Raw genomic sequence first — 15,115 nt, 5'->3', positions numbered from 1 at the left:
AAATTCCACCTTGTTTCACACAGACTATGCATGTAAAACTCCCCTTTCTCTCAGAAGTTCGCCTCTTTTACCGGAACGGCTAAAAGATGCGTGAAATCCCAATAGATTTGCCACAAAAATTTTCACTGGTGTAATTTATTTTACAAGCATAAAGGAGGAGTAGGTTCAACTGATGTGCGTAGCAGTGGATAAAGAGAGCATGAGGATATGCTTGTTTCACAATAGAATGGACATCATATTTTTTCCTTGCCATTGCACTGCAGCCATCATTTGTTTGCGAAGCTAATTTGTTTTTATCAGTATTCCAATTTCTCAGCACTTGCAACACAATTGTGGCTATGGCTTGTTCACTCTGGTCTTTGGATACATCATAAAACCCTACGAATCTCTCTTGTATTTCTCCTGATTCGTTATTTTCAAAACGAAAAATTACACTCGTTTCACTTCTGATTGAGGCATCATTTGTTTCTTCGGCTTGTACTGATATAAACCGATTATTTTTAACTTCAATTGATATTTGTTATTTATCAATATCCGTAATACAAGCTATTAATTCATCAGAGAACGTGCCCTTAAATACTCCATCGAATGGTAAATAATCTTTCATGTATGGTGCTTCTTCTGCCAACAAATCCAAAAGTTGTAAATTATTTTCTTAATTTACTGATACCTCACACTCGTCATGACCTCAAAGTGCTCACTCTTGCCATAATAAAACCAGATAATCCAAATAAGTCTCTTCATTATACTTCTGTTTCGATCAACCTTCTCGTTATGTTTCAAAGCTACCAGGCGTGTTGCTGCTGAATGAGCAAGGTCAATTGTTACCGTACTTAGCTGATTGTATTTAGCAGCTGCTGCGGAATATAAAATGGGACGTTCATGCTCTTTAGCTTTCGAAAGAAATCTTTGAAGGCTCTCTTCGCCTACTCCTCACTTACGCCTTTGAAAACGGTCATTCCTATTCCAAATAATACATAGAAGAAACAAAACAGTTTGTTCCTCAAAACGCTTCCACTTACCTGCGGTTTTGAAGTTTGCTATTGTGTTTGGGAACGTCTCACAAACTTTTCATAAGATTTTTTAATAGACAGACTTGGCGTCATCTTTCGTTCTTCACCAGGAGTTATTTGTCACAGAAAGATGAGAGAAGAATGTAGCGTTTTCAATCAAAAATTCGGTGGATCTTGTGCTGAAATAAGCGCATCCATAGCAGTTGGAGGAAGTCAGCAATACCCTGTGTTACAAGATAATGATTTAAATATTTGACAACTCACAATTCAACTTTCGACAACACAATAACAAGACAAATTGACGATGACACCTCACATGTGACAGGGCACACCGGAATATACTTAACTAATCACTATCACTACTTACTACATTTTAACTATCAAATTCATGTTACAGGTTTCATCATGAGCACGCCTAGCACTGTTAACATGAAAACCTACAGACACGCTACGATACTACCAACGTTTGTAATAAGAAAGGCTACTAAATTTTAATCTGAAAAAAAGTGAAAATACATCTACATCTAAATCTAGATGGAAACTCTCCAAATCACATTTAAGTGCCTGACAGACGGTTCATCGAACCACCTTCACATTTCTCTATTATTCCAATCTCGTATAGCGCGCGGAATGAACGAGCACCTATATCTTACTGTACAATCTCTGATTTCCCTTATTTTATCATGGTGATCGTTCCTCCCTATGTAGGTCGCTGTCAACAAAATATTTTCACATTCGGAGGAGAAAATTGGTGACTGGAATTTCTTGAGAAGATTCCTCCGCAATGAAAAACGCCTTTGTTTTAATTATGTCCATCCCAAATCCTGTATCATTTCAGTGACGCTCTCTCCCATATTTCGCGATAATACAAAACGTGCTGCCCTTCTTTGAATTTTTCGATGTACACCGTCAGTCCTACCTGGTAAGGATCCCACACCGCGCAGCAGTATTCTAAAAGAGGATGGACAAGCGTTGTGCAGGCAGTCTCCTTTGTAGATCTGTTACATTTTGTAAGCGTCCTACCAATAAAACGCAGTCGTTAGTTAGCCTTCCACACAACATGTTCTATATGTTCCTTCCAATTTAAGTTGTCCGTAATTGTAATTCTAAGGTATTTAGTTGAATTTACGTCCTTTAGATTTGACTGATTTGTAGTGTTGACTGGTTACACAGTCTATTTCCTATCATCTTCAACAACATTCAATGGTGCATTCACATTTATTTTCTATGAATTATGAATGTCTTCTTGTTTTTTGTGTTTATTTAAAACACTTAAATTAAAAGTTAATGGATTCTCATTCTGCCCGGCTTTCTGCTAGCGTTCTGGACCATAAGAAGTAGTGCTATCTGTTAGGGAACTGCTGAATAGCGTGTCATTCACCTGCTGGCGAGAAGCAGATACAAACGCCAAAACCGTATCCGCCCTGTAGAAAGCCAAGTCCGTGATACGAAAGAAACGGGCTTACTACGAATGCTCGCGTCCTCATTAAACTGGCCGGTGCATATACGACGTTCAAACGTAAAATATTTGAAAACATTTACAGGGTATGAATTAAATGTAGTTTGGAGAAATTATTTTGGAAATCCTTGAGTAGGCTCAGTCTTAGACTGTCAACGCTCGCTACGCCACTAGTTTTCATAAAAATAATGGGTGACATTTGTATCACATACGAAAATTTTGAAAATGTGTAGTTCACAACCAACCAGTACCTTCCTAAAACTGGTCCTGCATAGTCTACATGCATATGTGACCACGGTTCTGACACCCATTGCCATGGAAAATGTTGTACTGGAGAAGCTGAGTGATATTTCTTGAGTAAGAGGACTTTATTCAGCATCTCTTGTATGTCTTTACTTATATTTTTGCAGTAGCAACGCTCTCTAGCAATGCATTTGGTATTACAATGTGACAGAAGGGTTGACGAAACATTTAAAGCTCTTTCGGTTTAAACACTTTGGGGATCATCACTCATGTCATTCCTGATTCTGATTGTACCAGGATGACACCCTTTTAAAGAGTGAAAGCATATCGCATGTACCAGTGTGATTTAATTTTCAGATGAGATTGAATGTATTGCTTGATCTTAGATAATAATGGATCCTTTCGCACATGCTTATCGATGAAATTGCAGTTCAATGGAGAATTTTCTACAGTGCCTTGACTGTTTAAATCTAAAGCAAATATACCAACAATAGAACCAAAATTTTTATCCTGTCTTATCGCCAGTCACAATACAAAATCTACGCTAGCATGTTGAGCTGTGGACCTGAAAACTATTTCATAGTCACAGTTTGATAAAAGTGGTGCCCGACACTGCAAGCATTGAGTTGTTTTGGAAGGCACAGTATTGTTTGGTCCAAATGTAGCCACCAGTGGTTTGTGGTCCTTAAGTAAAATGCATCTTCAGCCATAAATGTATTCATGAAACTATTAACACCAAAAATTGATAGCATGAGTTGCCTTTGCAGCTGACTGTAGTTCTTCTGAGCAACAATCCGTGTTTTGAACGCGAATGTAATCGGAAGATTTAAAACAATGTTGTCTACGTGACAAGGCAGCGCCAGTTTTGTATTTCTGCTGCAATACTTAAAGTATTATTTTTATGATTTGTTTTGAGACATTAGGCAGTAGTAAACTCTGTTTTAAGTTGTCGAATGCACGTTGGCATTCATTGTTCCAGGTCCATTTTGTTCCTTACTGTAATGGTTTGTGAATCAGTTCAGTTATGGGTGCTGTGTATAGTATAAACGTCCTGTAGTAATTACGAGGGTATACTGAAAAGTAATGCCTTCGAATTTCTTGTGTGTAGTATCTCGGAGCAAATAAAATAAACGTTATTAACAGTCTCCATCTTCATTCGTGAAGTCTACATATTTGCTGCCTTCTGCCACTGGACGATTCCGCCTTGTAGCTTGTAACATGACAGCGTGTAGCATAACTATGTCGGGGCATGAGAAACAACGTGCGGTAATCGGGTTTCGATTTCGAAGAATTCTTCCACACAAAAAGCACCCTCTCGTTCAGCATGACAGCGGCAGACCACACATGGTGCTGCGACATTTGCAACAATACAGAACCTTGGGTTCACTCACTGTAAGCGGTCGCCCTCGATATAGTCCTGACTTGGCCCCATCCGATTTTCATCTGTTTCCAAAATTTAAAGAACACCTGCAAGCTTGCTACTCTCTTTTAGAATCTGAACTTTAATAAAAATGGCAAGATACTGTTAATCAGAACACAGGGACAAGTTGTGATCTAAATGACAATAGATTTATTCATTCTTAACATCACAAGACAAAAAAATGACTAAAGAAACGTCACACAAACATTTTCATTTGACAAACGCTGTCACTAACATGGGGTCTATGGTGGACAACGCGATCAGCTGAGAATCGACACACGACACTAACCAGAACACTAATCGCTTTATCTGACTTCATACACATGAATCCGGGTTATGGCACAAAAACAACGCCCCCATCAAGCATCTATACTCTACTATTCAAAAAAAGAAAAATATGGTTCGAAATTACTGGGTGCTGAGAAACATATATTGGAGTCCTACGCCATACCAGCGAAAAGTTTACCCTCCTCCTGGTCAAGGCAGACGACTGAAATCATGGACGGCCGCAACCTGCGCCCGAAAAATGCAAGTATGCGGTCTCGCGTTCGGTTAATTCGGATTGCAGGTACTTCCCTATGAGCGTCTGAAACCCCGGTGGATTCCAGTGTGCTGGTGGACCCGTTTGCTGGTCTGCCAAACCAACTCGAGGCCATACCACGACTATGCGTGACGGACTATGTCAAATGTTTAGACGGCCGACTCAAGACAAATAAGTACACCCACGCATCACTCGTTGTGTGCATGATGCTAGAAGCAATACCTCTGACGGTTCAGAAGGTGACTGGCACAGGCTCTAAGTGGCATGACTAGCAAACGACACAAGTCTCACTGTTTAGGTAGAGACCTGCTACAGTTCTTTACTAGCGAAGAGCCAGTACAAGAGTGATCTCTTTCTGTCTGCTTCCTCCTCAGCTCGGTAGCTAAGCACATTTACATCTTAGACTTCCTCCACTTTAGCAGAAGCCAATCACGAGCTGGAGCGCGGCATTCGAAGCTGGGAGAGCGCCCTTTGCTCTGCGTACACCGATTTGACCAATCAGAGACATTAAAGTCAAATGGAAGAAAAGGAAAAAAGATTCAGCTTCATGGCCTCTTTCCCACGTGTTTACGCCATGTCTTTTGCTAACAACATGACCAGGATGGAACCACAGCCCTCCATAAAAAGCTTGTTATCTCCTTTGTTGCATCCATTTCGAAGTTTCCAAAGAACAGCCATAAACTCACTAAAAGCCTCGTGCTTTCACAAATATGTTTTGTAACAGAGTCTGGACGTCTGGGCGCCAATGACCTGTCCCAAGGAAATTCTCAGAGTGCTCACAGTTTTCTTGTCAGCTTCCTGCCTAACAAGGGCCCATCCTCTGCTTTATTGCCGGTCTACAATGTGCTGGCCATTGCAGCGGTGACTTCTCGGTGCTAGTCAGTCTACTTGGACATGGCTGCCTGCCAACCGGCGCCAACCAACATGTCTGCACAACGAGACCACGGAACTCGGGCATCTGGAAATGTTTCCACACAGGTTCTGCAGAAAAAAACGCGCTTCCTTTGGCCCACCGTCGCCGTGATTTTACTGCAGCCATTTAAATCATCACCATATTCCTTTGAACACAGGTAAAGCTTACCATTATTCCTCCCCTAGAGCACGCAAGCAAGAATGTTAACTACTTCCCACCATTTCATCATGATGCATGAAGTCAAATTGCAATAAAGATCATATTCCCTAAGAAAACCGAATCAGAAGTGAGAGTGCACTGCAATCTCTCACACCTTTGAGGATTTCACTTTGATAGTGATGAAGCACTGCAAGCGTCACCCTCTCTACATTGATGACCATGGTAACTATGTCGAGAAATAAATATGTAAGCAAGAAGAATAAAGATGTGTTACATTAATAAAATTTGTTTTATTTAAAAAGTCTTAAGAGAATTCACATAAAAAATTCGTCGGCAGTACTTTTCAGCACACTCTCGTAATTTGGTCTGGCACAGTATGCAATTGCTTGAAATCCTTATGAGGCAAAAAGTTTTTAATTGTTCTGAAGTATTTCAGTGTCATTATAATGTCATCTTAAGACCGAATGTGTCCTAATCATTGTATTTCCCACTGGAAGAATGAGCAGTTTTCTTTCTTACATTTGAAATTGGACGGTTGTATAATCATAAATATCACTCCAAATAAAATAATAGTTCTGCAGGATTTTCCCCAGGACAATGACGCCACCCAGATAGCTCACAGCGTTAGGAGTTTTGTAAATTAATTGTTCGAAATATCACTGGAACAAACTTTGTGCATTAGCAATCCTGAATGGGAGTCTCTTGTATGTATCGAGTCCGAGTAGAGTTCTTATGCCCAAAAAATCTGTCTTTCTTCGCTTCGTGATATTTGTAAGTAGGCTTCCTACAAATCAAGTTCTGAAAAATATACACTCCCAGCTAATTTAGATATTAAGTCTTCCAGCTTTGGAACTGGATAGGAATCTGTTATGGATTGAATGTCGCTTTGAAATCACCGCAGAACTGTAATGTGCCAGTCGGTTTTTTTACTACAACGATTGGCGTTGCCCATTCGCCATTGGTAATGGATTCTCTACTCTAGGTAGCCAAGTTCCCGTTTCAGTCTGTTTCTCAATTCAAATGAAGTTTGCGAGCTGTGAAAAATTTTGGCACAGCATACAGCTTCAGTGTCAAGTGTGCCCTGTACTTTTTATGTTATTTGTTGCTTCAGAAAAAAATTATACTTCTGTAGCAGTTTTTGCAGGTCTTCATTAGCATTTCAGTGTGGACCTGTTTCACTTCGTCATTAATTATGAAGCCTAGCGTTTGAATAAATCAAGACCAAGTAAATCTGTTGCTTTGTGTGAACTTCCTACAGTAAACCCGCCGTTGTTTTGTAAATAACTTATATTCATTATTATGAAGTGGTCTTCGACCAATATTTCTTGGTAGTCGCAGGTAAATAGCAAACTCTGAAATGCAGTTCATTTGAGTAAACCTAACTTTCTGTACACCTGTAAATTACATAAAGAAATTGAAGAGAGTGTGTTTTAAATTTCAGTGACACTTTATTAACTCTGAGTCCTACAGCTAATGTTGTCGTTTACTCAAAAGATAACATTCACTTTATCTTTCAGCAATGAAATCTTATTGATCTCGTCGTGTTCGTCTTGAACATCGTTGTTATTTTTATTATGAATCAGTCTGGTGTGTATGAGTGTCTTATTATATTGCCTGATTTGCTTAGTGTTACATACTTCGCATTTGTGACTTGTCTTTTTGCAGTAAATGCATTTCGTGATTCAAAACAAACAGTCTTCGTGTTAGTGACTAACACCATAGCACGCACATGAACGTAGGTTTCCCTTATTTAATCTGTTTACAGTCTGCTGGTTCTGTCTAGTTTTCATCCCTCACGGCGTCCGCAAACATTCGCGTTTATGGCTTCGCCATGAAGGCTGTGTTTCGTACATCTCAAACGTACTAGCGCCGTCATGCTGAAGCGTATAAGCTGATACCAGCATCTGTTCATGCGCCCAGATTGTAGGCAAACAGTCTTGCAACAACGAATTAGTCAGATTAAGGAGGTCTTTCTTTAGGTGGGTGAAGAATAAGCATGTCACGAATGAGAGCATGAGCACAAAGCTTTAGGCTTTTGTCATTTTTCTAACACAATTTTGCAGTTTTTGTTATAGCACTGTTGTTGTTGTGGTGGTCTGGTTTGATGCAGCTCTCCAAGCTACTCTATCCTGTGCAAGCTTCTTCATCTCCCAGTACCTACTGCAACCTACATCCTTCTGAATCTGTTTAGTGTATTCATCTCTTGGTCTCTCTCTACGATTTTTACCCTCCGCGCTGCACTCCAATACTAAATTGGTGATCCCTTGATGCCTAAGAACATGTCCTACCAACCGATCCTTCTCCTAGTCAAGTTGTGCCACAAATTTCTCTTCTCCCCATTTCCCTTCAATACCTCCTCATTAAATATGTGATCTATCCATCTAGTCTTCAGCATACTTCTGTAGCACCACAGGCCGGCCGGGGTGGGCGAGTGGCTCTAGGCGCTACAGTCTGGAACCGCGTGACCGGTACGGTCGCAGGTTCGAATCCTGCCTCTGGCATGGATGTGTGTGATGTCCTTAGGTTAGTTAGGTTTAAGTAGTTATGAGTTCTAGGGGCTGATGACCTCAGAAGTTAAGTTCCATAGTGCTCAGAGCCATTTGAACCATTTTTGTAGCACCACATTTCGAAAGCTTCTATTCTCTTTTTGTCTAAACTATTTATCATCCACGTTTCACTTACATACATGGCTACACTCCATACAAATACTTTCAGAAAAGACTTCCTGACATTTAAATCTATACGCGATGTTAACAAATGTCTCTTGTTCAGAAACGCTTTCCTTGTCATTGCCAGTCTACATTTTATATCCTCTCTACTTCGACGATTATCAGTTATTTTGCTCCCCGAATAGCAAAACCCCTTTACTACTTTAAGGGTCTCATTTCCTAATCTAATACCATCAGCATCACCCGAGTTAACTCGACTGCATTCCATTATCCTCGTTTTGCTTTTGTTGATGTTCATCTTATATCCTCCTTTCAAGACACTGTACATTCCGTTCAGCTGCTCTTCCAGATCCTTTACTGTCTCTGACAGAATTACAATGTCATCGGCGAACCTCAAACTTTTTATTTCTTCTCCATGGATTGTATTTCCTACTCCAAATTTTTCTTTTGTTTCCTTTACTGTTTGCTCAATATACAGATTGTGTACCATCGGGGATAGGCTACAACCCTGTCTCACGCCCATCCCAACCACTGCTTCCCTTTCATGCCCCTCGTCTCTTATAACTGCCATCTGGTTGCTGTACGAATTGTATATAGCCTTTCGCTCCCTGTATTTGACACCTGCCACCTTCACAATTTCAAAGAGAGTATTCCAGCCAACATTGTCAAAAGCTTTCTCTATAAGTCTATAATTGCTAGAAACGTAGCTTTGCCTTTCCTTAATCTATTTTCTAAGATAAGTCGTAGGGTCAATATTGCCTCATGTGTTCCAACATTTCTAAGGAATCCAAACTGATATTCTCTGAGGTCGGCTTCTAGTAGCTTTTCCACTCGTCTGTAAGGAATTCGTGTCAGTATTTTGCAGCCGTGGCTTATTAAACTGATGTTTCGGCAATTTACACATCTGTCAACACCAGCTTTCTTTGGGATTGGAATTATTATATTCTTCTTGAAGTCTGAGGGTATTTCGCCTGTCCCATACATCTTGCTCACCAGATGGTAAAGTTTTTTCAGCGCTGGCTCTCCCAAGGCTATCAGTAGTTCCAATGGAATGTTGTCTACCCCCCGGGCATTGTTTCGACTTAGGTCCTTCAGTGCTCTGTCAAACTCTTCACGCAGTATATCTCCCATTTCATCTTCATCTACATCCTCTTCCATTTCCATAATATTGTCCTTAAGAACATCGCCCTTGTATAGTCCCTCTATACACCCTATACTCCTTCCGCCTTTCTGCTTTCCCTTCTTTGCTTAGAACTGAGTTTCCATCTGAGCTCTTGATGTTCATGCAAGTGGTTCTGTTATCTTCAAAGGTCTCTTTAATCTTCCTGTAGGCAGTATCTATCTTACCCCTAGTGAGATAAGCCTCTACATCCTTACATTTGTCCTCTAGCCATCCCTGCTTAGCCATTTTGCACTTCCGTCGATTTCATTTTTGAGACGTTTGTATTCCTTTTTGCCTGTTTCATTTACTGCAATTTTTTATTTTCTCCTTTCATCACTTAAATTTAGTATCTCTTCTGCTACCCTAGGATTTCTACCAGCGCTCGACTTTTTACCTACTTGATCCTCTGCTGCCTTCACTATATCATCTCTCAAAGTTATCCACCCTTCTTCTACTGTATTTCTTTCCCCCATTCTTGTCAATCGTTCCCTAATGCTGTCCCCGGAACTCTGTGCAACCTCTGGTTTAGTCAGTTTATCCAGGTCCCATCTCTTTAAGTTCCCACCTTTTTCAGTTTCTTTAGTTTTAATCTACAGTTCATAACCAATAGATTGTGGTCAGTGTCCACATCTGCCCCTGGAGCTGTCTTACAATTTAAAACATGGTTCCTAAATCTCTGTCTTACCATTATATAATCTATCTGAAACCTTTCAGTACCTCCAGTCTTCTTCCATGTATACAACCTTCTTTTATGATTCTTGAACCAAGTGTTAGCTATGATTAAGTTATGCTCTGTGCTAAATTCTACCAGGCGGCTTCCTCTTTCATTCCTTACCACCATTCCATATTCACCTACTAAGTTTCCTTCTCTTACTTTTCCTACTATCGAATTCCAGTCACCTTTGACTATTAAATTTTCGTCTGCCTTCACTATCTGAATAATTTCTTGTATCTCATCGTGTGATGAGATACAAGAAATTATTCAGATAGTGAAGGCTCGTCGTCATCTGCGGAGCTAGTGGGCATATAAACTTGTACTACTGTGGTAGGAGTGGGCTTCGTATCTATCTTGGCCGACTAAAATGTTACTATCAAACTGTACACTTGCACTAGCCATTTACAATGGCTTTTGTCGTCTGCAGTGTATGTTGTACTGGCAATATTTTGTAGCAGGTAACTTTCGCAGCCACATTATGGACTATCAAATGGTGCTTCTATAATCAGTCTAAGGCCCGTGCTGGATCATACTTAATGTAAAAGAAACAACCGATTTGCTCAATTTGCTTGGGCTGGAGGAAGAGTGTAATGTTTAAATTTTGACCCTGTAGTCTAGGATAGCTACATTATGCCCTGTTTCGATAGGTAGACAAATGATCGCTAGACCAAGGTATAAGTAAAACACTTGATCTCTTCTCTTTGTGATCAATAGAACCAGGGATATGAAAGCCTGAAGAATCACATTTTCGAGCACGTATTTTTGAAACATATTGATACCGCGAACTATAGCGCAAGGACCGATATATATATACTCAGCTGTAGTATGATGATGAGTGGAAGAGTAGCTTTGAAGTTATAGTTTTGGTCAATGTCTAATTCAGTGAATGATGAATAACTGTTCTGTAGCATCGTGTCGGGTAAAATAAACTGCCTGGCGCAAAGACATAAAACCAAATCTATCTTCAAGCCTCCAACGAAAATTCGGCAATTACTGATAACAGGCAAAGATGTGGCAGGTCTCATAGTACCTGGGATCTACAAGATACCTTTGAGTGTGGTAAATCTTATGTTGAACAAACAATGCGCACTACAGAATAACACAAGAAGGAAGATGCGAGGTTTCATCGCCTATGCTACCCCAAAGAAATCTGCTGTACTCACACAATTACTATAAAACGGTTATTGGATCAAATTTGATGAAATCTTTGTCATGGTTCCCACTAACACCTTCTGGGACTATAATTAAATAGAAATGGCGGACTGCAGCACAGTGCTACTTGAGATACAGCATTCGCGAGATTGGAGAGTGCACATGAAATGCAGAGTCAACATAGGCATATACAGTGTATAACAGAGATGTAAGTGCAGATATTTCTGTATATGGTACCTTAATATGTACATACATCAGTGCGTTGCATGTCTTTTTCCTCTGCGTCTAACTGCTTTTCCGCTAGCACATCACATAATTTACTATCTGGCGTTTTCTGCATGGTCACAACTGCACCACTAAGCGGACTACACCTGTATAAACTAACCGTTTTGGGCCCACGCATCCACGTTTCAACACGTGACCTGCTGCCCATGTGAAAATAAGCAGTAATGGCTTGCTATTGCCACATGTATTTGTAAGTGCTAACCAATCTAAAAAGATAAGATTTGAAACAGCCATAGCTGTTAGTCTGCAAAATGCCTTATATACTGATGTAATGTCGTTCAGTACACCATCCTCAGTCACCAGTAGAAATATCTGCACTTTTCCCCATTATACCCTGTATATGACTTGGCTGTGAGCACCAATGATATCATTCCACCTTACTTTGGCCAAGGAGTGCTAAGCAGAAGGCGTTTTAACACTTGATGCAGCTGAAACCTGAGAGCAATTTATTCAAGGCATTTTATTTTTTATACATATGAATATAGTATAGTATCTGTTCTTTCGGACATATATAGTTAAGGCTCACCGGCCATTTGACCATTTTCTTCTGTGCGAATGCACAAATAGTGCCCGAACTCTTACGGGAACCGGCGGTAAAGCCGCAAGTAATGAGTATAATGGGCAGGGGCACTATGAATATAGTACGGGACAATAAGTGCGAATGTGGGTCTCACGGGAGACGTGCCAGAGATAAGTCCCTGCAGTCGCACTATCCTGTGTCCTCGATGGCTCAGATGGGTTGCTCGCAGGGTAGTTCAGCGTGTTCGGTCAGAGGGTTAGCTGCCCACTGTAATAAAAAAAAAACTCAGTCAACGGCTCAACACTGGACCTGAACGGGTGTCATGGGTCATCGGCACCGAACAAATGCACCTAACAAAATGAGAACACTAAAAAAAAAGATGGATATAGCGTCTGCCATGCAAGCAGGAGATCCCGGGTCCGAGTCCCGGTCTGGGCACATATTTTCAACTGTCCCCGTTGACTTGTATCAACGCTTGTCTGCAGCTAGGGGTATTCATTTCACTGTAATTTTATTATTTCTCAAAATACCTGCCTTTAAAGGGTTATACACTTTGGCTTGCTTTAGTTTTAAATACCCTCAAACAGCTTTCACGTTTTGATCCGAAGGTAAAACAGTTCCCCTAACATAAAATTGACTGTGTAGAGCGTAAGACCTTCCTGTCAACAACGAGTGCTTGCTCGATGGACAGCGGCCAACGGCTGCCTGCTGGCAGCGGAGAGCATCAGCTGCCTGGCAAGCACAATAGGACATGACCCCGTGATAGGAGCTCGCAAGACTCGCTCACAATGTCCTGACAGTTAGACAGCAGGACATGTAATTCTACTTCGAAATTATAGTTACTGCTAAAAAATAAAAAATTAAAAAAATTAAAAAAAAACATAATGCAGTCACACAGCACACAGGTAACGATGCGACAACTGCATTTGAGATTGCATTACAGGTTTCTTGATAACAAAATCTTAAAGCACACATGCCTTTCAGATTACTTTCCTTGACATGTGGAAATGAAATATTATGCTTATGCGGCGAGACAAGACTTATAGTCTTTTTTTCCTGTGAAGGAGGTTTTAAAATGTCTGGAACTGGTGGGAACTTGTTCACTAGGCATTTCACATGAGATAAGACAATCCCTTACTGTACATAATCTGACTCTCGCCCCACCACTTCCAGATTCGGCAGGAAAGGTCAGAATAACTTTCAACTACTTGGAACTATTCGGAACTTTTCGACTGACTCAGCAGCAAGTTAGGTTATAAAATCAGGGGAGCTGCCACTCAAAGCAAAGTATTGATATTATGTCATCAGAGCCGCCATTGTCATTCAGTGCCTTTTCTTTCAAGTATGTGTGTGCAACTCTCCAAGAGAATGTATGTCTGACATAAACACTGTTGGAAAAAAATAAGTGCGCCCTTTTAGAAGTTTGCAATTCACTACGGCGAATGTTGAAAATTTGGTGGACTGGTAAGGTAAGGAATGAGGAGGTTCTGCTCAGAATCGGAGAGGAAAGGAATATGTGGAAAACAGTGATAAGGAGAAGGGGCAGGACGATAGGACATCTGTTGAGACATGAGGGAATGACTTCCATGGAAAGAGGAGAAGTTGAGAGTATAAAATGTTTAGAATTACAACTTGATAATAAATTCAGTCGGGAGCAAGATACTAACGAACTGCTAAAGCGCCTAAATAAGTCTGTGTTTGCAATGCGAATGATGTCAGACATAGGAGATATAAATATTAAAAACTGGCATATTTTGCTTATTTTCACTCCATTATGTCATATGGTATCATATTTTGGGGTAACTCCACAACCGAGAAAAAAGTTTTAGAGTACAGAAGCGTACAATAAGAGTAATATGTAATGTAAATCCAAGAGCATCATGACGAAACCTATTCGAAGAATTGGGCATACTAACCACACCTTCTCAGTATATTTATTCCTTAATGAAGTTTGTTGTAAATAATACATCTCTTTTTCCAACTAACTGCTTAGTACACAGTATCAATACTAGGAATAAGAACAATATACATAAAGATTTAAAATCACTTACTCTTGACCAATGCATATTTTCAGTAAGTTACCAGCAACCATTAAGAGTTTGGTTTCAGACGAGGCACAATTTAAACATAATTTAAAAGAATTTTTGGTGACCAACTCCTTCTATTCGATCCATGAATTTCTCAACAGGTGCAGTAGACCATTTTAATGATAATTTATTATACTTTAATTTTTGACAATACTTGGTTGTAACAGCCAAGTAACTACCTATTGTGTGAATGATGGATGTATGGAAAGCAGATGTAAGTCTTAAGTCTGTAAATAGTGGAAGTTTAATTTTAAATCTTGCACATAACTTGACTGCTCTTAACTGAGGATCATTGAAATGAATAACTTACTTTAATTTTGGACAATACTTGACTGTAATAGCCAAGTAACTAGCTACTGAGTGAATGCGGGGTTTAATGAAAGCAGATGTAAGTATTAAACCTGTAAATATTAGAAGTTTAATTTTAATTCATGTACATAATTTTACTGTTTATTGACTGAGGATCGTTAAAATTAATGAAACTCAAGTTTCCCTAATTACATTTTTGTAATGTGTTTATCTGACATGTTCCACACCCAAGAGGATCCCCTCTTTTCTGGGTCTATGGAATGAAAAATTAATCTAATCTAATCTAATCTAACTGTAGGGAGCTGTAGAAGGCAAAAACTGTACAGAAAGACAGAGGTTGGAATGTATCCAGCAAATAACAGAGGACGTAGGTTGTAAGTGCTGCACTGAGGTGAAGAGGTTAGCACAAGAGAGGAATTCGTGGTGGGACGCATCAAACCAGTCAGAAGACTGATGACTCAAAAAAAA

Source organism: Schistocerca americana, chromosome 4 (assembly GCF_021461395.2).
Source record: "Schistocerca americana isolate TAMUIC-IGC-003095 chromosome 4, iqSchAmer2.1, whole genome shotgun sequence".
Classification (NCBI taxonomy): Eukaryota; Metazoa; Arthropoda; class Insecta; order Orthoptera; family Acrididae; genus Schistocerca; species Schistocerca americana.
Note: the sequence above shows the minus strand (reverse complement) of the source record.